Genomic DNA, 24616 nt, shown 5'->3' with positions numbered 1-24616 from the left:
GAAAAGTCTGCAGTGTCCTTGTTTCCCTTTTCAGTTGTGAAGCCCTAAATTACACCTACTTTATGTTTTGTAGAGTCCAGGACTATCGGTGGGGCCTAAGGATAGAGTCCATGACAGATTTTGTTGTGTAGTTAGTGCTTTTTGTTTACCTTCTACTGTGGGTTAAAATGTTTTCTTTCAAAATAACTGAAAATAAAAGCCATGGATTTTTTGTTTTATTGGATTCTTTTCTCTTTTAGATGGAATATAACATATATATAGGGACTGAATAAATCAAGAGGAAAATTTTCTCAATCACCTGTGGGAAAGAAAGTAGTTTAGGGAATGGCCAAGAAGATTTTTTAAAAAACCTAAGTAGTATGAAGACATCAAAATTAGAATGGTCAGAAATTTTCTGAAATATGAACCAATGAGAAATAGAAAAATATGATAATGTTCATACTAGTGAATTTGTACTAAAGGCTAGAAGGTGGAGTGTTTTGAATTACCTTAGCTCTCAATAGAGATAGGGAGGAAATTCTCCATCCAATGTTGTTGCTATGTAGAAAGATCTGTTTTTGTATGTGTTAGTATAACTCTAGTAGAACGATGTTCCAAAATTACCTTAAGTTTAATTTAGGAATGCATGCAAGATACAAAGAATGGACAGGGTTCAATGTCTTTAAATCAGGTAAAATGATGTGCTTAATTAGGACTTCATTTGTAGGTCTGGGTTTTGTTAGCTTAAAAACTTAGTATCACATACACAATATAATTGTCAACATGTGGGTATATAAAATAATAGAATAATTCTGAGTTTTAAAAGTTTGATACATATGTATGTGCATACATATGTACACATATATACACACATATATGTTTAGATCTCTGAAAAAATATCAGAAATTTAAATCATTATGATATTTAACTACTATTATATTTGTTTATACAAAATATTTATGCCCCCTCTTCACTCCCCCTCCAATTTTATATTGTATGAGACCCACTATATACATATATATACACAGACATATATATACATATGTCTGTGTATATGTGTATGTGTATATATATATATATGTGTGTGTGTATGTCTATATATATACTTATATATATATGTATATATATATACATATATGTTTATATATAATATACATATGTGTGTGTGTGTGTGTGTGTGTATTCCTCAAAAAATATTGTCCAAAGCATACCAGAGGAGCCAGAATCAACAAATCTATAGCAATTCTTCAGGATACACTAGTTATCACTTCTGACTTCTTGAGGGGTCATACAATTAATTCATATAAGTAGCCCATTTCCAGAAGGCTTGTGGAAAACTAGGAGCTTGTCTAGGATTATATACATAGGAGAAAATTGATTAGCAAAACCAGTGAAGAGGGACTTGGAAGTAGTCTACTTATGAAATGAAGAAAAAAAATCAGAATATTTTATCTTTCAAATTCTCAAGCATTAGCCACCACAGTTTATAATAAACGATTTCATTTCTGGAAGAATTATAATCTTAAAAATGATCTTGATTTAAATATTTTATTATCAATAATGTTCAGGTCAGATTGGTTTAAGCTATGTCCATTTCAATCACAGTTCCATATACCAAATAATTTTTTTTAACAAAGGCCTTATTCGAAAAGAATCCCTAAATCGGCCCCTTGTTGAAAATAATATTTGAGGCAAGAATACAGAGACATACATACAGATGTACAGACAGACATACAGATACACATACACACACACACACACACACACACACACACACATACACAAAAGGAGATTCATTGTGGAGTAAAATACCCACTTTTTTTATACTACGTGAAATGAGTAGAATTATTTTCCAGCAATTTACCCTAATTCTTTCCCCCACCATAGCCTGTGATCTCTCAATTGATTTTAGGTCTTGTCAAGATTGTCTTCTTTACTTTCCTCTCCTTTTCCTGGAGAACCTTGGTTTTCTGCATTGCAGAGGATAATTGAGACAAGGTTTTTTTTAAAGTCACTAGTCTCCCATGTGTAATTGCCTTCTTTTTGTCCCCAGTTTACATGAAGGGACATGGAATAGAAGACCCTTTGCAGTTCCCTTCCTGAAGTCCTTTAAATAGTCCTTTGATAGATTCACTGTATTAATAGTTTTGTTTTCATAGGTAGGGAGAATATTATCCAAAAGCAGGCATTTGAAATATTCCTTCTTGAATGTTATTTTTGTTTCATGATTTGTCTTCTAGCAATTTTTCTATGTAGAATGGTAAGAGAATATTAGCAAATGTAATTCAGTTGTGTATACACACACACACACACACACACACACACACACACACGACTTACTGGAACTTCTACAATCCCTTTATGTTCGATCATTCAACTTGCACACTAGGGAAATTTGGTTGTTCCGAAAGGGAGTGACAACTCTACTACAACAAACTGCCTTTCAGATTCCCAGAATTAACCCTGTCTTTAAGAATATACTTCTATTAAAGTAGACTATAGATCCTGAGAATTTGTTGGTACATTTCCTTTTTAACACATCAGCTAAAATAATACTATTTAATACTAATAAGAAATATTTGCCAAATAGAAGGCAAAACAGGAATAATTAAAATGCAACATTCCACACATACAGCTTGGTTTCTTGCTCCTCGTAATGCATATGGTGTCAATGTGGAAGAGTGGGCACAAACTTATAGAACCATCATAAGGAGGTACAAAAATAAGGAACATACACCTCTTGGCAACATACAACTCTAGATTGTAGGTCTAATATTTTTTGTCACATCAGGAACAGTTTACATTTTCATCTATTGCTTGTAAAGCTATTCCTCTCTTGCTAGTTGAGGCCATTTATTGAATGTTTGCCAATCTTGACCACTTCTAGTCTGTGCTTCTTTATTTTTTTGTCTTTTCTTGGTTGCAACTCTGTGGACTGCTCTTCTTTTGGGTTGTTGAAATTGTATTAAGTTCTCATAGCAAAACAGAAACCCTAACCTAAGATCAGTAAAGGTTTTTCATGTCTGCTCCCTTGGTTGGGCCATGAGGGCAGTCTATGTTCACAAGTCCAACAGGAGGTCTCCTCTCAACACTAACTTTAACTAAGTTGAGCTTGTAGCAGCAGGTGGCAGGGCTTTTTTCTTCCTCCAGTCAACTACAGTATGTGGATGTAGCTGTTAGCAATACAATCTTTCAGTTACTACTATGATCCAGCCCTGAGGTTGCTTATTGATTCCAACACTGAGGATTCCTCTCAGATCTATCTCTGAAGTCTGTTCTGAGTTACTTGAAATTTGTTCTTAACCGAAAGTACTATTTCAAATCAAATTCTGTTGTCTTATGTTAGGAAAACAAAATCCACAATCAGTTCATCTAAGCCAAATTTAGGCAATATGCAGTTGTGCCATAGACACCAAATTAGATTCTAGGAATGGTGGTAGTTGGGTATTGTTGATTTTAGGTTTCTTTTCTCTGTGGATAACTTTATCAGTGTTTCTCACACATCTGCACTAGTTTCTAAACCTTAGTGTTAATAAAATTCTTCTAATAAGAAAATGATTTCACTATATATTTGTAATGCCGAATTTGGACTACATAATTTCTAAGTAGTCTTCTCATGCTACCATTCTGTGCTTCTGTGAGAATAGAAGTGTTATATGCATGTAATTTGGCTAAAAGTGATTTTATAGCTTCACTTACATAAATTCAGATTACAGTTTAGTATTATTGTTTCTGTATGCAGCAGTCAGGGAGTATGTTCTCACTTCCTGTTCCTTATTTTTCCCCTCCTGAACTATTCCTTCTTCTTCTTTTATAATACAATATATTCCATAATCCATCCTTGCTTTTCTGTCTTTCAATACTTAGGATAAAAGTAAAGAAATATTTGGATTTATTTTTCAACATTGAGAAAGGATAGTGTTATAGAGGACCAGGATAACGAGGGGTCCAGGAGGTATGAATTGAAGATGTACTAAGTCAATTCCTCTTTCCACCCCTCCCCCCCAATTTTCCCTAAATGTGGATCTTTATCCAGGTGCTACAGTGATAAAAATTACATACCAGAGATTATTTTTTTTCAGTTCCAGTATAATTGATAAGGTTAATCTATCTTTTTTAAAACAGAGATAATTACCCATAGAAACAAATTAACTTTTTCTAAGGTACTTATTAATTATTGCATTGGTTTATCAGGAACTTTATTACTTGACTACTAGCTATTAAACTGACAGAGATGAAAAGGAATAAAGGATACATTTATTTTATGAAAGATGCCTCAAAAATGTAAATATGATTAAAGTATTGTCATGAATACAATGAAGATTCTAAGTACAACATATGAAGGAAGTACCAGGAAGTGGCATATTAGCTGGGAAAATGGAGATCAGAAAACTATGAATATAAACTGTGAGTAATCAATCTTTTTTTAATAAGTGTTGGCCCATATCCCACAAGGAATTTTAGAACTGAAGTGGACCTTAAAGATCACTAAACTCCTTAAGTGTCACTGCTGAGGAAACTGAATTCTAACAAGGTGAAGTAGCGTATCCCAGACCTGCAAAATTAAGTAATGGTAGAATTAGAACTAGAACCCAAATAACTTTACCCACAATCTGATGCTTTTCTTATTGCTGTAATTATTGGCTTAGGATAAGCAAAGAAGGGGAAATTGTTAGAAGACATTCATCTCACTTTGTAGTGGAAACAGGCTGGTTATCCTATTTTCCTCCCCCTTTTCTGATACACTCTTAATCAATTCAGACATTCACATTTTTTTGTGCCCTTATATCACATTCCTATATTCTATTCAATGAGTTCAGTTTCCAAGTAATCTAAGCAACATCTCTGCTTTGACCTATGAAAACGTCTTTCTAATGTTCATTGCTACACATAAATTATTTGTAAAAATCTAGAAAAAAAAATTTCTGCGTTAATCTGTAGGTATTGTGGCTGAACAGGACAATTCAATTCATCAAATATTCACAGGACACAAGATAATCTATTTAAAAGCATGTACTCACCTAGACTTGTACTCCACTTACATTTTTAAGACTTCCTATTAGCTACAGGTTCTGGGTGTTAAAGATGGGAAGATGAGAAATAACACAAAATCTGCTCTAAAAGAAGTTACAATCTATGTGAAACATGAGACAATCCTCAAATATATATAATTCAGCTAAGATATTTATTGAATACATAGGAAAGCAAAATAAAGAGATTTCAAGAGCAGATGTTTCAGAATGGACCGATTCAAAGAGTTAGTAGAGGGTAGGAAAAGGCATTAAGGAAGATGTAACACTGAGGTGACTCTGGAATGTAGAAAATTTTATTAACTGTCATATACAGAAAGACAGCAGCTTTTCCCCAATATTGGAGGTGGTGTATACCAATGGCTGAAGACAGTCATAGCACACTGTTGTTAGGGAAAAGAAAATACTAAAATTTGGCTGAAACATAAACCTTTGAAAACTGAGTTCCACTGAATACAGTTTTAGAATAAAAATGAAGTAAATAATAGTGGTTGAAAATACAGACTAATGAGTTTGTATTTTATTTAGTATGCAATTCAGTACCACTAAAGATTTTTTGCCTTAGGATAATCTTTCCCTAGCAGCTGTATGAAGGATAGAGTAGAGAGGAAGATCAAACTGGGAGTAGTAGAACCAGTTAGGAAATTACAGTAGTTCAGGAAAGAAGTGATGGGAACAAAAGCTCCATTGTACAGTAGGAAGAAAATAAAGATGTACACAAAAGTTCTATCTCAGTTGTTGTGGTGTATACATGGTTACATGGGCTAGAAGGCAAGGTGAACAAGATAGCCATAGGGAAGAACAAAGGCTCAGAAATACGGATGTGAAGTCTAATTAAATATCCAATTAAACATTGAACTTCCTCTCTAGTGAAGCTCACTATATTTCTCTTCAAAACTGTTCCTTTTCCATTTCTGTTGATGATATGATCATAATTTCAGTCACTTGAACTTTCAATCTCAGCACTATCCTTGACTCTCTCCTCTCAATAATTGTTGCATCACCACCTTAGTTCATGGTCTTATCATTTCCTATAGCATCTATTACAAGATCCTTATAAATGCACTCCCTGTTCCCAGTTTCTCCCTCCTTCAAATAGCTTCCAAAATTAATTTTCTCAAAGCTCAAACCAAACTAAACCACTTCCATGTTTTGAGCAACTTATGGCCCTCACTTATAATGCATTCTGTCCTCAGTTTTCCTCTTACAAGACTCATACTCATTCAAGGATCAGATCACTTGTCATTTCCTATAAGAATCTCCTTGTGAATTTCTAAAACACAATCTTTATTAGATCTCTATTCCTTCTCAAATTACCTTGTGTCTAATTATTGATATGCATATTTAACTATAATGCCAGTTCTTTGAGTGTAGATATTTTGTTTCTGTTTTTGGCTTTTTATCCCCACCACCTAGCCCAATTTCTTACACACACTATGGGGAATATATATTTTTAATTCTTTAGCATGTCCTTTATGAAGATAAATATATTAGAAAAAAATAAGTGTTGAATGAAAGACTAGAGATACTGATTTGGAAGGCATATATAGAGACAATGATTGAATTGTATGACATATTCAAGGTAAAATATATTAAGAGAGGAGAATGGATTGAGGATTTCACTTTGTGAGATGTACACACTTAGGAGACAGGAAGATGAAGATGCTATTTAAGAACAATGTCATAAAAGCTAAAAGAAAACAAAATATTAAAAAAGCAATAGGTGGTCATTGCGGTACTTCTCCCTTCTTTGTATTTGTATATTAAAATTGAACACAGCTGACTAAATGTCTGAAAGACAGAATAAATTAAGTTATGATTTTTTGAACTTCAAAGGGACAGAAGTGTCATCATAAATCTACAAATTAGAATAAGAAGGAGAGAGCACTAGAGTTGGTAGAAGCAGTGTCTAAGTCCACTGGGGAGCCAATTTTGAAGAAAAACCTGTTTGATCTCACCTAGTAATGAATCAATAAATCAATGAGACATGCATGCTACAAGCAAGAAGCTGTATCAGTCAGATATGTCATGACCAGGAATGAATTTGGTAGGATCCCTATGAAGGGACAAAGAAATGCCTAGGACCAGGAGATACCTGTTGTCAAAAGATTCTCTTTTTGTGTGTGCCAGTACCTTTGTTCTTCATGTTTAGGCACTTTCTTCCCACAGATGATGTATATGTCTGGGGGCATAATGTACCTTGCACTTTTGGGGACTAGGGGGTGATTTTTCATACTACTTTCAGTTTAAGCCCTCTTTTCCCAGAGACTTAGTATGTGCAGAGGGGATAAAGTCTCACAAGTTTTGGAAGAGGGATATTTTTTGTATTTTGATGCTATGTTTCTCATAAATGTATAACATTTTAACAAGAATGGGTGTGTGGTCAGCAGTGCCAAATACTGCAGTGAATCAAGGAGGATGAAACCATTGCCTTTGGAACTAATGAAGGCTTTGTAAAAGGCAGTTTAGCCTAAGTGAGTCATATACTCACTCGCGTGCACACACACACACACACACACACACACACACACACACATTTTTTTTTTATCCAGCTTTGTTTTCGCTTTCAATATACATAGACTTTGGAGTTCCCTAGGCAAAGATAAAATTAGAGGGAATAGAATAGTGATACATTACATTTCTCACTAGGTTGAATGGTAGTAATTAGTCCCATCCTAATTTTTTTAAGAATCAATTTTCTTGACATCATTAAACTATTTTCCAGTTTTCCACCTTTCTTTTTCCAACTCAAGACATTTTCTTGTAATTGAGAATAAACTGCAGCATTATTCTCCCCACCAACTGATTTTATCATGTTTCCTTCTAAACCCATTCCTCCTTCTATTTTTTTCATGTTGTGAAAAACTAAGTATATTTCCTTTAATCCTATCCTGTCCCCCATTTATTCTATTCTCTCTTTTGACCCTGTCCCTCCTCAGAAGTTTTTGCTTCTGATTACCGTTACCCAAATCTGCCCTCCCATCTATCATCCTCCTGCTCTCTTTTCCCCTTCCCCCCCTTATTTTCCTGTAGGTTATTTATTTTTTCCCATTTTTATCCAGCTTTATTCACACACATACACACACACACACACACACACGCCATGATTACAGAGGGTAAATAGATAACTGAGTGATGGAATAGTAAATTTAGCTTATGTTGAGATCAAAGACAGAAATTCAGGGGGTAGTCGGTTCAAGGCAATTGTGTTTTAGAATCAGGAGACTTAAATATGTTTGTAGAAAGAGAGGAGGGAACTAGTTCATTGCAAGAGAGAGGATAGAGAGAGGAGGGAGGAGAGAGGAGGGAGGGGAGAGAGAGAAAGAGAGAGAGAGAGAGAGAGAGAGAGAGAGAGAGAGAGAGAGAGAGAGAGAGAGAGAGAGAATAAGATGAGAAAGAATAGTACAAAAGATATGAGTGGGTAAGGTATAATTTTGGAAAGAAAGACTATGACCTCATTCATAAAGAATGTATGATACAGTGGAAAGAATACTGGATTTGGAAACAGTACGTTGTTGGAATCTGATCACTGGCATTTGGTACATGAATCATCTTAAGCAAATTATGTAATTTCTCTGAACTTCGTTTTCCTCATATATAAACTAAGACATACATGACCTGTAAGGTTCCTTCCAAATTTACATCTTTAAATTTAAAGCCTATGGTTCTCTGAGAGAAGGTTAGGATATATGAAGAGACTGATAAATGTGGAAGAAGTTAAACAAGGGAGTTCTTGAGGGATACTCTCAATATTAATGGTGAAATAGAAGATGAGGTCATCTGCATAGGTAAGGGGGAAGTAGGTTGGGTGTCAACTAAAAGTCCAATAATTATCCTACACTTCTTTCAGAGTTCTTATTTTTAAATTCTCCATGGTCCATTTTTTTTCTTTATTCAATTCATATTCATATAGTTGTTAGTTAAAATCCACAACTTTTCCTTATCCACTACAATTATAAAGATTAAAAATAGCATTATGCCCATATTTCCTTTTTCCTATCTCAATCCTACTAAACCATCTCTCTCTTTGCTCTTCGAAGGGACCATATATTTTCTACTTTATTAGATCATTAATTTTAAACCTTAGAAAAGTTATGATGTTCTGATAAAGTCTTCTATTGTCATAAATAAGAAGAGTTGGATTCATGGTTCCCCTGCCCAATTCTGTAACCTTGAGGGAGTTGCAGGGTTTCTTTTTTTTTACCTCAGTTTAATTCTTTTGTTAATATTAAATAGAAAATTATCTGATTCATTTTTATGAAAATTATGCTATAAATATGTACATGATAATTGCATTGGGTTTTTTGACTAATGTTGAAGACTGAAAGAAATCTTTGAGATGTGTCTTTTACTACAGGGACTCTTATGAGGTTAAGGTTCAGACATTCAACCTGACCCCTAGGTTCATGTCTGCAATCTTTGAATTTCTACTCCCTCACCCCAATATCCACTCATTTATTATGTCCTCTCAAATCCAACTCTATATTTCTCTCACAACTGTCCCCTGTATTCTTCTTACCATTGTTCTGGTCGTGGCACCTCCTGACCACCACCAATGGGCTACCATGGTAATAGCACTAGGGAACTAGGGAACCTATAAGCAAAGAATGGCTATATATGTACATTACCTTCATGATCTTAGATAGATCATAACTTCTGTGAATGTGTTTTTCCCTCTGTCAAATGAGGGAACTGAATTAGATGCATTGTAAAGCTCCTCCTAGCTCCATACTGGGAGCATAGACCTGTTCCAGCATAGTATAGACAGCTTCTATGATAATTGCAATATGTTCTTCATTGAAATGAAGCCAAATTATATGTATATATGTACATATATGTATATATGTATACATATGTATACACATATATATACACACACATACATTTATGGATGTACATGTATATATGTGTACACATGATGTGTATACACATAAAGGTATATACATATGTATGTGTATATACACACATATAAACATACACATAGTGCTTAGCACAGTTCCAGTTCCTGAAACATAAATTACTATTCCCTCTTTCCTTCCCTCCTCTTGAAAAATCTTTATGCCATATTTCCTTCCGTGGTAAATATTTCCTTCTTAATGTTGACAAAATAGTCTCATACAATATGAGATCTTTAATTGATATTGATGGCTATCTTCCATATCATGACATTATATCACCTTTCCATCTGTCTCTGACTTGGCACTCCAGAAAAACAAAACAAACAAAAAAAAAACCTAACCTATCTTCTGCCTCTGAACATGACTTACATTTCCCTGCCTCTCTAATTTTGATCACAATGCTCCTTATGCCTGAAATAATATCCTCTTCCTCTTTACCTAATAAATCCCTATCCATACTCTAAAACTCAACACTTATTCCAACTCTTCCATGAAATCTTTCCTGGATCCCCCATCATGAAGCAGTAGCATCCTTTATCTAATATGACTGACAAACGCATAGGTTTCTAATGAACATATCTTTAGGTCATGTGAGACTATGTGTAATATCTCTCAGTGTTTGTGTTTTATCCCTCCTACTACATTATAGGCTGTGTGAGAACAAAAAAAAAGTCATATATAAACTTTTTCCCCCATTTTAGCATCTTTTTACTAGCACAAAGTTCTACACACAACACTGCCTAGAGCATAGTAAGTGCTTAATGAATTATTTCTTTTGATGATTTTGGTTGAATGAATGAAATCATCAAGGATAGGAGGAATCTTGAAATGCTTATTTGTGGACACAGAAGCGAAAATGCACCCAGGTCACGTTTTACTCTATTCTGATATTTCAATTTCTGTTTTCCAAAGGATAAGTAAGTCCTATTATAAGGGCAGGAAAGTGATCAGCTTGTCAAATCTGCATATTTTTGACATCTTCATATTCTCTTGTCATTTTTAAAAATCAGCAGTAAAGACTGAACTATAAAAAGAGATATGCAAATGTGGTACATTGGACTGACCTTTCACATAGAGGCATTTAGACGCTCCATATCACCCAATTGCCAAATAAAATGGCTTTCCCCAAAGCAGGTGAGTTCTTACAACCTTATTTACTGATCTACTTTACTTGGAAACTTTCTGTTCTCAAGGGCAAATTCTATATTGCTATAGTTATCAGTAGCTGTTATATGATCTCACTCCTTAAAGGTGACATCTCAATTAGATAAAAACAGAAATTTGAATACAACAATGATCTTTAGTAAAGACCATTTTTTTGTGTTTACATTTTAAAATAATTTTAAATACAATATTTTATAATTACATATTTTAATATTTTATATATACACACACAAATTATATATGTATATATGTACATATATATATACACACATCCTTATATATTTATTTGCATATATGTATGTATGTATATCCTACTGTTAAGTATCCCACAGTTTGATCCAAAGAGTAATGACAGAAAGGTCCTTTAACTACCATGAAATCATATTTCCATGGTAATAATGAAGTAGAATCTATACCTGTCAAATGATTTTAAATTATTTAAGTAAAAATTTTTAGCACATATAGGTGCAATGAAATAGTATTTTATCACAATCAACAATGAATATGAATATGAATAATTCAAAAAATGCAGGGAGACTTAAATGAACTGGTATAAAGTTAAATAAGCCAAATACACAATGAATAAAATGATGCAAATAGGAAGCAAAATAAAATGAAAGTGAACCATGCGCCATTATAAGGGCAAAGCTTAGTACCACAGAAGAGATGAAAAAATGTGCATCTTTCATTTCAACAGGGAGGTGGGAGAAATTGGATGTTGAATTTATATATGATTTTGGTTGCAGACATTTTTCTGGTTGGTTATATTGAACTTACCCCTTTTCTTTTTAATCTTTTTATTTTTCATTTATTTTTTGTTACCAAGGAAAAATATACTCAGTGGGGGGATTGAGGATGAATATATTGGGAAATGAATATGATACAAAAATAAAAGACATATTAAAAAATGATAGTGAACAAACAAGCTTCTGCAGAACTGAAAATAGAAATTTAATTTTTAATGAAATGTTAAAGGAGACAATATTATGTAGCAGAAAACACACAGTTTAAATCTTGGTTCTAACATGTACTATGTGTGTTACCTTGGACAAGTCACTTTAATTCTTTAAGCTTCTGTTTCCTCATATGTAAAACGAAGGGATTGAGATAGATGGTCTTTGAGGTACCTGGTAATCATAATATGATTCTTGGCTTAGTGTATTAATGATAGTTGACATATTTTTAACATGTTTGCTAAGCACTTGACCCATATTAACACATTAAGACAGGTAAGTATTATTGTTAACCCTTTCAGAAATGAGAAAACCAAAGCTATGAGGTCACTCAGGGGGGTAGTGCCTAAGGCAGGATTCAAACTCAGGACTTCTTGTCTAAGTTAAACCTGAAATTGCCTCATCATGAAGTTGGATTCAGCCTTGGATACTCAATACCTTCCCAACTCCCTCAGCCTCCTTTGCTGTCTGATTCAGGGGCTGCAGGGAGAAGCACTCAGCTACTCCCAAAATTTTCCTTTCTAGAGGACAGGATCTACATTACTCAGCTCCCTCTCTACTTGCCATCTGCAAAGTAGGGACTGCCTTTTTTAAATTTTATCCCCCACTGCTTAGCACAGGGCCTGGCAAATAGGAGATGCTTTGTATGTGTTTATTGAATTGAATCTAAATACAGTACTCTACACAATATACCAGCTAGATGATGCAATGGATAGAGTACTAAGCCTACAGTCAAGCACACCTAAATTTAAATCTGGCCTCAGACATTGAGTAGCTGTGTGACCCTGGACAAACCATTTAACTTCTCTGCCTCAGTTCCCTCAACTGTAAAATGTAGATAATAACAGCACCTACCTTGCAGGAATGTTGTGAAGATTAAATGAGGTGATATTTGTAAAGCTAGTGTAGTGTATCACCTAATAGGCCCTATATAAGTGCCATTAACATCAGGACCTATCATCAATTTGCATTATTATACCTATTATTATGTTTGATTTTTCTTTAAATGAAAGTCTCTTTTGTAAAACATTTTTTTTCTGAATCTCAGACTATTTGATTTCTAAAATCCCTGAAGTCAACCTTTATCTAAGATGATCTCCAAAATGACATTAGTGTTCAAAAGAAAAATAAAATGTTGATTTAAGCATGACTTTATTTGGATGCAATCAAAACATTTTAAGCATTTAAATTGAAAATGACTTTTATTTTGTGTTGCCTTAGTGACAGTAATAATTAGGAAAAATTTGAACACAGTTGAGACACCCACTCATTTTTTGTACTTTTTTTCTCTCAAAAAAACAGTACTGTATATTGGAATCATAGACTGAGAGCTGGAAGGACTTCTTTGGATGGTTAGTACAAGTGACACAGAGGTTAAGTGACTTAGCCAAGGTCACACACCAAGCATATGGCATAGCTGGAATTTTAAGACAATTCTTGTGACTCTAATTCTGACATTCCTTTCTCCCAGCAAAGCAGCTTTTCCTCATCTAGAAAATTACAGATGATGCAACACTTTTGTTTATTTCGGCAAAGATAAAATATTTTATGAAAGGTGTATATCTTAAGTGCCTAGTAGACAAAATTTATGTTTAAAAAATGCTGAGAAATTTCACAGCATTTTTAAGCATCTACTTGGGCTAATAATATGTTTTGTTATTTTTCAATTACTACTTATTTACTTTTAGAATTAATTTAAAAAATTTTCTAAATTTTTCCCTCCCTCTAGTCCCTCCTTCACCTATGGATAAGGCAAGCAATATTATGTTAATTAGACATATGAAATCAAGCAGAACCCACAAAAAGATGGAGCGAAACAATTTTCCAGCCTAAGACAACTTAGAAATTGAGCAGGAAAAGTGTGGTGAACCAGAGTGAGAGAGGTACATAGTCCAACACTGGCCATGCCAGCTCAGACATGACCACAGCTAACTAGGAGCAGGCCTAGGGCAACTGAATCAGTGGCAGCAGTGGCAATTTCTAGACCTCACAGCCCACATATGCCAAAGACAACTTAGAAGGACAACATGAAAGGTTTATGGCACCAGGGTGAGGGTGAAGTGCAGTTCAGCACAGGCCGTACCAGTACACTCCCAGCCACAATCACATAAGAAAACAAAAAGAAAAATTGGGAAGAGAAATAAGTGTTGTGTTGGAAAATCATGAACAATGAGTCCATACATTGGTAAAGGAGACACAAAAAAATACTGAAGAAAATAATACATTAAAAAACAGAGTGGGTCAACTGATAAAAGAGGTACAAAAAAAAAAAGAGAAAAAGAAGGACTTAAAAAGCAGAATTGGCCAAATGGAAAAGGAAGTCCAAAAGACCACTGAAGAAAATAATTCCTTAAAAATTAAAATAAAGTAAATGGAAGCTTATGACTTCATGAGAAATCAAAAAACAATGGACCAAAACAAAAAGAATAAAAAGGTAGAAGGCAATGAGAAATGTCACATTGGGAAAAAAAAATGGCTGGAAAGTAGATCCAAGAAGGCTATTTTGGACCTGAAAGGCATGATAAAAAAAAAAAAAAAACAAAGAGCCCAGCCATTATCTTTTAGGAAAGTATCAAGGAAAATTGACCTAATATTCTAGAAAAAGAGGGTAAAAAAGAAATTGAAAGAATCCGCTGATCACCTACTGAAAGAGATCCCAAAATTAAACCTCTAAGAATATTATAGTCAAATTGCAGAGTTCCTAGGTCAAGAAGAATATATGGCAAGCAGCCAAAAAGAAGCAATTCATGTGTCATGGAGCCACAGTCAGGATAACACAACATTTAGCAGCTTCTACCTCAAAGGATAGGATGGCTTGGAGTATGATATTCTGGAGGGCAAAGAAACTAGGATTACAACCAAGAATCACCAACCCAGCAAAAGTGAGTATAATCCTTCAGAGAGAAAAAAGGAAATTCAATGAGATAGAGGATTTTCAAGCATTCTTGATGAAAAGGCCAGAGCTAAACAGAAAATTTGACTTTCAGATATAAGACTAAAGAAAAGCACAAAAAGGTAAACAGGAAAGGGAAATCATAAGGATTAGATAAGGTTGAGCCGTTTACATTCCTCCATAGGAAGATGATATTTGTAACTCACAAAACCTTTCTCATTATTAGAGTAGTTAACAGTATATATAGACAGAGGGCACAGGTATGAGTTGAATATGAAGCAAGAGAGGAAAGTCCTGGGAGAAAAATAAAATTAAGAATTGAGAGAGGAATGTACTGGGAGAAAGATTGAGGGAGAGGTAGAATGAGGTAAATTGTCTCACATAAAAGAGGTAAGAAAAAACATTTGCAGTGGAAGGAAAGAGGAGGAAGATGAAGGGGGCACTGAGTGGAACCTTACTGTCATCAGAACTGGCTCAAAGAGTGAAGAACATACACTCTAAATTGAGTACGGAAATCTATCTTACCCTATAGGAAAATAGTATGGGAAGGGGATAAAAGAAGGGGAGGTCAGATTGGGGGAGGGAGTAGTCCAAAGCAAAACACTTTTGAGGAGGGAGGGTGAAAGGAGAGAGAGAATTGAGTAAAGGGAGGGATAGAATGGAGAGACTTACAGCTAGCAATAGTAACTGTGAAAAAAAAATTTTTGAAGCAGATTTCTCTGATGAAGGCCTCTTTTCTCAAATGTATGGAGAACATAAGTCAAATTTATGAAAGTCAGAGCCATTTCCCAATTGATAATGATCAAAAGATATGATCAGTTTTCAGATGAAGTACTTAAACTACACAAAAAAATTACTCTAACTCACTGTTGGTTGGGGAAATGCAAATTAAAACAATTATGAGGTATGACATCATAGCTATTCGATTGGATAGAAGGATCAAAAAGGTAAATGACAAATGTTGGATGAGATGTGGGAAAAATGAGACATTAATGCACTATTGGTGGAGTTGTGAACTGATTCAACAATTTTGTGAAACAATTCAGAACTATTCCCAAAGTGCTATTAATCCATGCATACCCCTTTGACCTAGCAATGCCATTACTAGGTCTATATACCAAAAGAGTTAAAAGGGTAAAGGACATATATGAACAAAAAAATTTTTGTAGCAGCTCATTTCTAGGGGCAAAGAATTAGAAATTGATGGAATGTCTACCAGTTGGGGAATAGCTGAACAGGTTGTGGTATGTGATTTGTACTATACAAAATGATGAGCAGGATGCTCTCAGAAAAACCTGGAAAAACTTGTATGGGCTGATGTAAAGTGAAATGTACTGTGTACAAAGTAACAGCAATATTGTATTATAATGATACAAGACAGCTCTGAAGGACTTATGATGAAAAATGCTATCCATTCCAGAAAAAGAATTAATGGTGTCTGAATACAGATTGAAGCATACTTTTTTAAACTTTATTTATCTTGAATTCTTTGTCTCTTTTCTTTTAGAACATGACTATTATGGATATGTTTTCCATGATTACACATGTATAATCTATATTGAATTGCTTGATTTCTCAATAAAGGGGGGTAGGAAGGAGGAAAGGAGAGAGTTTGTAAATAAAAGTTCTAAAAATGAATGTTAAAATTGTTTTTACATGTAAGTAGGGAAAAATGAAATGGTAAGGAAAAAACAGGTTGCTGTTGCAATGCAGCTATTGGTGGCTGTTGCTTCTGTGGAACCCCCACCATGGAAGAGACAGGCGAGGAGCCCCCAACATCAGCTGTCCTGTTGGATCATTGACATTTCTCTCAGATTATCTGTAACAACATGGGGTTTTACATCCCTGGGGAAGACATTACGTGCCATTACACCTTCACCCAGCATTTCATTCCATACTGAAAGGTCTGGGTTGGCATCTTTAGGGTAAGATGGAAAACAATCTGAGAATATTACACCTTTATATGGGCTCTTATGCCCACCAACCTCAACAGTAAATCATCCTTGCAGCAACAAGATCAGTTTAAAGCCTACCCATAGATAAGTATTATCAGTTCTGCTATGTGTATCAGGATGGTGCTGTCTGTGGGGCTAGTGTCCCTTTCCAGTTCTGTCCAGAAAGTGAGGAGGACATCTTGATGGTCACCACTCAGGGAGAGGTGGAGGAGAATGAGCAGCTTAACAAGAATCTTCACCAACAGAAGCAGGAGTTGAAAGACAACTGTATTAGTATCCAGAAACAGAAATCAGACATGCATCCAAGAAAAAAAAAAACCTCAGGAACTGCAGGAGAGACTGGAGTCTTTGACAGAGATCAATAAGACTTTGGAGCAGAGGGTCAGTGTCCTGAATGAAGAGAATGAAGGTATGAAAGTACAGAAGAGCTGTTGGGAGACAGAACTGCTTCAATTTAAGGTGCAGAATCAGAATGTGGCCTCAGAAAATGAGAAAAGAGATGTCAGGCTGAAGACCACTCAATCAACTTGATTAGGCTAAGGCACAGATTTCAGTATGAGAGAAAGAAATGGATAAACTGATTCAGGGAGACCAGGATAAAACAGAGCAGTTGGAGCATTTGAAGAAGGAAAATGAACGGCAACTTCTCAGTTTGACTGAAAGGAGGGAGCACCAGCAAAAGTTTGAGCAGACTGTGGAGATGAAGCAAAAGGAAACCACATCAACCTAGAATCATCAGGAGCTCACTAACCAGAGCAGTGACCTGAAGAAGAGGCTGGATGAAAGTCAGCTTCTCTATCAGGATCTACAGAGGGAGAAGAACAGAGTAGAGGGAGAAAAGAATCTCTTGCAGAAGGAAAATGAGAGGCTGCTGTTATGTCTATGAGGATTCTGATTCTAATCTGCTCCCTAACCCTACTCCTCTTCAAGAAACCCTAGAAGAAAACACTGAACTCATTTTTGGAAATTCTTATTCTGTTACCCAGATGTCCATGTATCCAGCCTGCCCTCTATCAAAAGGTGCCCCATCTGCCATGGGGCAGCACCTACAGACCTGGATCCTGGACTGTCCATATTGTGACAACATCTCAGAGATTGAGTGGCAGATGTGTGATGACCATGTGTTCTGCCACTCACTTTAAAAAAATGTCACCACTTCTTGGCCTCAGGGAGAGTGAGCCAGAAAGCCCTTCTTTAGAGTAATGAGTCAAGATTGGTTCTAAACCTGCCTTTGAGACACTTCTTAAAATTCATCATTTTGGATCAGTCTCTGTTAGCTAAGATAACAGCTCAGGCTTTACTATCCTGTAGCCTTCACCTTTCTATAAAGAGACTCAGTGAGCCAGCCCCAGAACAAGGCTTCCCTGGCTTGGGCACTAAAGTGATTAGCCCTCTCTGTCACCTAACTGCTGTTGAATTAGTTAAGCCAAGATGAAACCAGATCAAATGAATTTGCACTGTTCACAGTTACAGTCTTGCATCTAGAAGTCATTCAAGGGAATGACTGAGAATTTCCTTCTGTTCACTAGCTGCTTTGATTGATCACATTTAGAAAAACAGAAGACTGATGAACTCAGACTTTATTAGTCTAGTCATGTGAAGTAGCTTGCCCCAGTTTCCCCCTTCCTCATAGAAGTAACTTTTTTTGGAACCAAGTAGGACTGAGTTCTGTGATCTTGAGCACAAGAAATTTTCTCAAATAAATGACTCCGGTTCTCTGGCTGTCACTTCCTGATTTGGGCCTTTTTCTATGCAAATATACAACCCTTTCTGTAATGGCCTTTCATAGTGAGTAATTAAAAGTCAGTGGTTTGGAATTGTTTCCTGAGTAGCAGGTTATTTTGGATAAGTAATAATGTAGATACTTAATTCTGTAAATCTCTTGATTGCTGAAGAATAATAAAGTCCTCATCTATTAAAAAAAGAAAAAAGAATGATTTCAAGTATTTTTTATTATAACTGTAGATAGCTTTGATTCTTTCTTCTGAAAACTTCCTGCTCATATCTTTTGACCATTTTTCAATTGGGGAATGGCTCTTATTGCATCTTTTAATATTTATTAACTGACTTTTGACTAACCTTCCAACAAGTCACAATGGAGTTACACATGAGGTGGACTCACACATACGTTGATGGAATTTTAAAGTATCAAAGAGAACAGAAAACATAATCCAGTTCAGCAGGCATTTATTAACTCCTTACTATGATACGGTGAAGGGAAAAGTTTAGTTTCTCTTCTCAGTCTCTGTCAGGAATGGGCTGCTCCCAGACAAACTACTCCCAATACTCTCTGCTGCCACAGACATTGTGCCATCACCATAGTGATACTCAGGAAGACTATGAAAAATCAAGGTGAGCCAAAGAAAATGGCTCCTCTCCTTTAAGAATATAGAAGACAGTGAGGATTAGAATATTTCAGAAGTTGAAGAGGAAAGCAGTAGAAAAGAGCGTGTGTTTTTCTTTTTTCGGAAGGGTAAGAAACTAGTGGCTACAAGAGCAAAAAAGGTACTCCCAGCCAAAAAAAGTCATTTTTGCTGCTACAACTGCCAAGAAAGCAGTCATGACTCCTGATAAGCAGGCAGTCATGTTTCTTGGCAAGAAAATGGGTATATCAGCCAAAACCCATCTAACCAAGAAAGAAAGGAAGCACTCTGTCTAAAGCAGAAGTCACCCAGTTAAAGCAGTGCCCCTTCACCACTATGAAAATAACACTAAAACTGGGAAGAACTCCAAGAAAGAGGACAGTGAATATAAGGACAGTGAAGGTGAGCAGGATGAAGAAGTTGAGCCACTGAAAGCAACAAAAATGGAAGGAGCTTCAACCAATCAAGGCTTTGAGGATTAGGAGGAAGAAATGGAGGAGGGAGTTAATATTGATGAAAATGAAGAAGATGAGAATACTCTGAAGAAGAAGCTATGGATACCAAGCCTGCCAAAAAGAAGTTTGCTTTTGTGAAAGCTGCCCTGGGAAAGCTGGGAAGGTAAAGGAATCAGACAGAGGAAGAAGAGAAAAAAGAAGGGGAAGTCTCCATCATAGAAGCACCAGGGAAAAAGAAAAAAGACATCAGTAAACTTTGAGCTCCTGAAGCCAAGGAACCAAAATTGGATGTTGAAGTGGCTCCAGTCTCTTCACTGGCAACCTGTTTCTGAGGTAAAAGTTGGCATCATGGACTTCTTAAAAACAAAACAAAAAAAAATTACCTTACAGTTGTGGACTTTTGATTTGGCAGCAACAGGAATTTTGGCTACATAAAATGTAATCAGCTGCAGTGGGTGGAATCAAGATGGCAGAGTAAAAGCAGTGACTTCCTTGAGCTTTCCCCAAAGCCCATCAAGATGCCTCTAAGGAATGGCTCAGAACAAATTCTGGAACAGCAGAACCTACAAAAAGACAGACTGAAACAAATTTCCATCCCAAGACAACCTGGATGGTTGATGGGAAAGGTCTGTTATGCCAGGCTGGGAGAGGAGCGCTGTTCAGTGTGAACCACACAGGCAAAGACCAGGCCTCAGCAAACCTAAAGCAGGCCTCTGGGGATTGAATCATGGGTAACTGTGATGGTTTTCAGACTTCTCAACCCACATACACCAAAGACAACTTAGAAGGTCAGTAGGAAAGATGTGTCTGAACCCAGTGAGAGAAGAACTTGGTCTGGCCCTAGTCCTGGCAAAACTCTAGGGCAGCATCTACTTCTGGAGCTCTCAGCCCACAGACAGTGGGGGTATCAAGCAGCTGGTCAAAGAGGGATTGCAGGGACCTCTTTGCTGGTGCTGAGAAAGGATTCTCTTGCTTTGTCTGTGCTTGGATCAGGGTTGCAGTGCTGGGTGGTGGTCCTGGGACAAGGAGGAATCCTGGCATGGTGGAGCTTGTAATAACAGTGAAAAGGGAATCTTTATCACAGTTCCAAGGTTGAGAAGAGTGCCTGTGGTCACTCATAGACCAGAGCACAGGCCAGGAAAGGAGTAAACACCTCAGCCTTGATCATACCACCTTGGAAAAACTGAAAACGTACAGGTAGCTAGAAGTATCTCTGAAAACAGCTGCACAAAATACCTGAAACTTGGGACAGTACATTGTCCACACTGGAAGCAGACCAAGAATCACCTACCTAGCAAAACTGAGTATAAACTTTCAGGGGGAAAATGGGCACTCAGTGAAATAGAGAACTTTTAAGCATTCTTGATAAAATGTCAGGGCTAAATAGAAAATTTGACTTTGAAATATAAGACTCAATAGAAGCATGAAAAGGTAAACAAAAAAGAGAAATCATAAGGGACTAGAGAAGGTTGAGCTCTTTACATTCCTCCATGGGAAGATGATATTTCTAACTCATGAGACCTTTGTTAGTATTAGGGGAGTTGGAGTTGGACGGTAAAAATTATATGTATGTGGATAGGTAGATAGATAGATAGATAGATAGATAGATATAGATAGATAGATAGATAGATGGATAGATAGATAGATGGATGGCATAGAGTGAGTTGCAGATGAAGGGGTGATATCTGGAGAATAAAATGAGGGTTGAGAGAGGATTATACTTGGAGAAGGATAAAGGGAGAGTTAGAATGGGGTAAATTATCTCACATAAAACAGATAAGAAAAGGCTTTTACAGTAGAGGGGAAATGGGGAAAGGTGAGAGGGAATGAGTGAATCTTATTCTCCTCTTATTTGGCTTAAAGAGGGAATAACAAACACATTAAATTGGATGTGGAAATCTATTTTACCCTATAGGAAAATATTGGGGAAAGGGACAAGACAGCAGGGAGATGATAGAGGGGAGGGCAGATTGGTGGAGGGGGTAATCAAAAGAAAAACTTCTGAGGAGGGATGGTTAAAAGAGAGAATAAAATAAATGGGGGGTGGGATAAGATGAAGGGAAATACAGTTAGTTTTTCACAACGTGACTAATATGGAAGTGTTTTGCATGACTACACATGTATAACCTGGATCGAGTTGTTTGCATTTTCAATGAGGTTGGGTGGGGAGGGAGGAAGGGAGAAAATTTGGAACCCAATGTCTTAAAAACACATGTTAAAAACTTGTTTTCAGGGGTAGCTAGGTGGCACAGTGGATAGAGCACTGACTGTGAAGTCAAGAGGACCTGAGTCCAAATCATACCTCAGACACATAACACTCACTAGCTGTGTGACCATGGGCAAGTCACTTAACCCCAATTGCCTAAAAAAATAATAATAATTTTTAAAAAATTGTTTTCACATACAACTGGGAAATAAGAAATACAGGGAATGGGGTATAGAAATCTATCTTGCCCTACAGGAAAAGAGAAGGGGAAGGGGATAAGAGAATGGGGGAGAGATAGAAGGGAGGGCAGATTAGGGGAAGCTATATACAGAATGTGTGCCATCTTCGGGTAGGGGGAGGGATGAGATGGGGAAAAAAATTGGAACTCAAAATCTTGTGGAGATGAATGTTGAAAACTAAAAATAAATAAATTAGTAAAAAAAAAAGATGAACTGTTTATATTTCCACATGGAAAGATGGTCTTTGTAACTCACGAGACCCTTCTTAGTATTACGGTAATTGGAGGGAATATACATAGAAAGAGAGCACAGGGTGAAGTGAATATGAAGGGATGATATCTAAAAAAGAAAATTAAGGAGTGAGAAAGGAAAGGTAAAATGGGGTAAATTATCTCACTTAAAAGAGAGAAGAAAAAGCTTTTACCTTTGGGGGGGAATTGAGAAGGAAGGAATGAATCTTACTTTCATCTGATTTGGCTTAAGGAGAGAATACCATACACACTCTATTGAGTTTGGAAATATATCCCTACAGGAAAATAGGGGGGAAGGAAAGAAGAAAGGGAGGAATGATAGAAGAAAGGGCAGATTGTGCGAAGGGTAATAAGAACCAAACACATTTGAGGAAGGACAGGGTCAAAGAAGAGAATAGAATAACTTGGGGATGGAATAGGATGAAGGGAAATATGGTTAGTTTTTCACAACATGGCTATTACAGAAGTGTTTTGCATGACTACACATGCATAACCTTTAACAAGTTGCTTGCCTTCTCAATCAGGGTAAGTGGGGAGGGAGGAAGAGAATTTGGAACCCAAAGTTTTAAAAGTTAATGCTAAAAATTGTTTTTACATAAAACTGGGAAATAAGACATACAGGCAATGCGGTACAGAAATCTATCCTACCCTACAGGCAAATAGAAGGGAAAGGGGACAAAAGAAGGGGGGGGTGATAGAAGGGAGGACAAATAAGAGAAAAAGGTATTTAGAATGTATGCCATCTTTAGGTGTGGGAGGGATGAGATGGGGAGAAAATTTTGTACTCAAAATCTTGTGGAAGTGAATGTTGAAAACTAAAAATAAATTAATTAATTAATTAGAGATTGAAAAAAAATGAATCAGCTGAAGACAAAAATATCTCTGGACTTAGTGGCTCCAAAATCCTTTACTTTCAAAGGAAATTTGAGAAGGCAAAATAAAATTAAACAAAATAAAAATGGTTGAGATTCAATGGCACTATCCAAACAGAATCTACCTTATAAAGTAAGCTATTGAGGTTAGACTGGTGTACATCAAAGATGGGAAACCCAAAGAAATTGCCGACATTAAACTTATGAGAGAAAGAGAGGTAGATGAGGCCTTGGAAGAGAAACAGGAACTGAGATGGATGGTCAGGTGCTCATTCTGGAGTACATAAGGGAAAACAGTCAAGGACAAGAGAATGCAAGATGTGGGAAGTATAATTACTGGCATAAGGATAACAATAAAGCAACAGACTCAAAGATACTGGTGCTGAATAACCTTACCTATGGTGCCTCTGCAGAAAGTCTCCAGGAAGTATTTGAAAAGGCAACATCAATCACCTTACCCCAAAACAACCAAGGCTAACCTAAAAGGTATGCATTCATTCAATTTATCTCTGGAGAATATGCAAAAGAACCTTTGAATTCTTGTGACAATTTAGAAATTGAAGACAGTGTGGTCAAATTGGAGTTAAAGGGACAGAAGAATATTAATTTAGCACTAACTATCCAATGCCATAAAACTGAGTTCATCAAAGTTCTGTCCCAAAGCATCACAGAAGAACCATTAAAAAAATCATTACACAGCTGGTGCCAGGATAGTCACAGACAGAGAAATAGTCATCTAAAGGGTTTGGTTTTGTGAACTTGAACTCAAAAGAAGATGCTAAAGCTGTGAAAGGGTCCATGGAAAACAGGGAGATTGATGGAAACAAAGACTGGGACAAGCTCAGTGGCTTTGGAGGCTGTAATAGTCTTTATGGTAGCTTTGGTGACAAAGGTTGAGGAACCTTTGGCGGTCAAGGCGGTTTCTTTTTTATTTTTAATTTATTTATTTAATTAATTAATTTATTTTTCAAGGTGGTTTCTGAGGAGGATAAGGAGGAGGAAGATAAAATAAGGCACTAGGAAAGAAAATAAAGTTTCAATAGCTTCTCACTCATTTTCTTTTCCTCTGCTATTTGGGTCTTATCCTGTCTTTTAACCACTGACAAAACCTTCTGAAGATATTCCAAGACACCCATGCACTCAAGAGGTCTTCTTGGAAATACCTAGATAACATTTCAAGGGAAAGAACATGTTGGTTTTGACTGGATGGGCATTCCATATAAATATTTTGTGGATATGGGTGACAGATGTGGAAGTTAATCTTTTTGTCTATGAGTTGTCTTGAAGGGGGCAGAGCCAAGATGTTGGAGTGAAAGCAGTGACTTGCTTCAGCTCTCCCCCAAACCCCTCCAAATACT

General features: G+C 36.2%; 2 pseudogenes; both read left to right on the top strand.

Annotated features, from left to right (window-relative positions):
- The first annotated feature begins 16665 nt into the window (after nt 1-16665).
- Nucleotides 16666-18014, top strand: LOC110202207 (calcium-binding and coiled-coil domain-containing protein 2 pseudogene; annotated as a pseudogene).
- Nucleotides 18015-18018: 4 nt separating this feature from the next.
- Nucleotides 18019-24155, top strand: LOC144456405 (uncharacterized; annotated as a pseudogene).
- Nucleotides 24156-24616: the final 461 nt, after the last annotated feature.

Source organism: Phascolarctos cinereus, unplaced genomic scaffold (genome assembly GCF_003287225.1).
Source record: "Phascolarctos cinereus isolate Bilbo 61053 unplaced genomic scaffold, phaCin_HiC Scaffold_3;HRSCAF=262, whole genome shotgun sequence".
Lineage (NCBI taxonomy): Eukaryota > Metazoa > Chordata > Mammalia > Diprotodontia > Phascolarctidae > Phascolarctos > Phascolarctos cinereus.
Note: the sequence above shows the minus strand (reverse complement) of the source record. Positions and strands in the feature narration are given on the sequence as shown.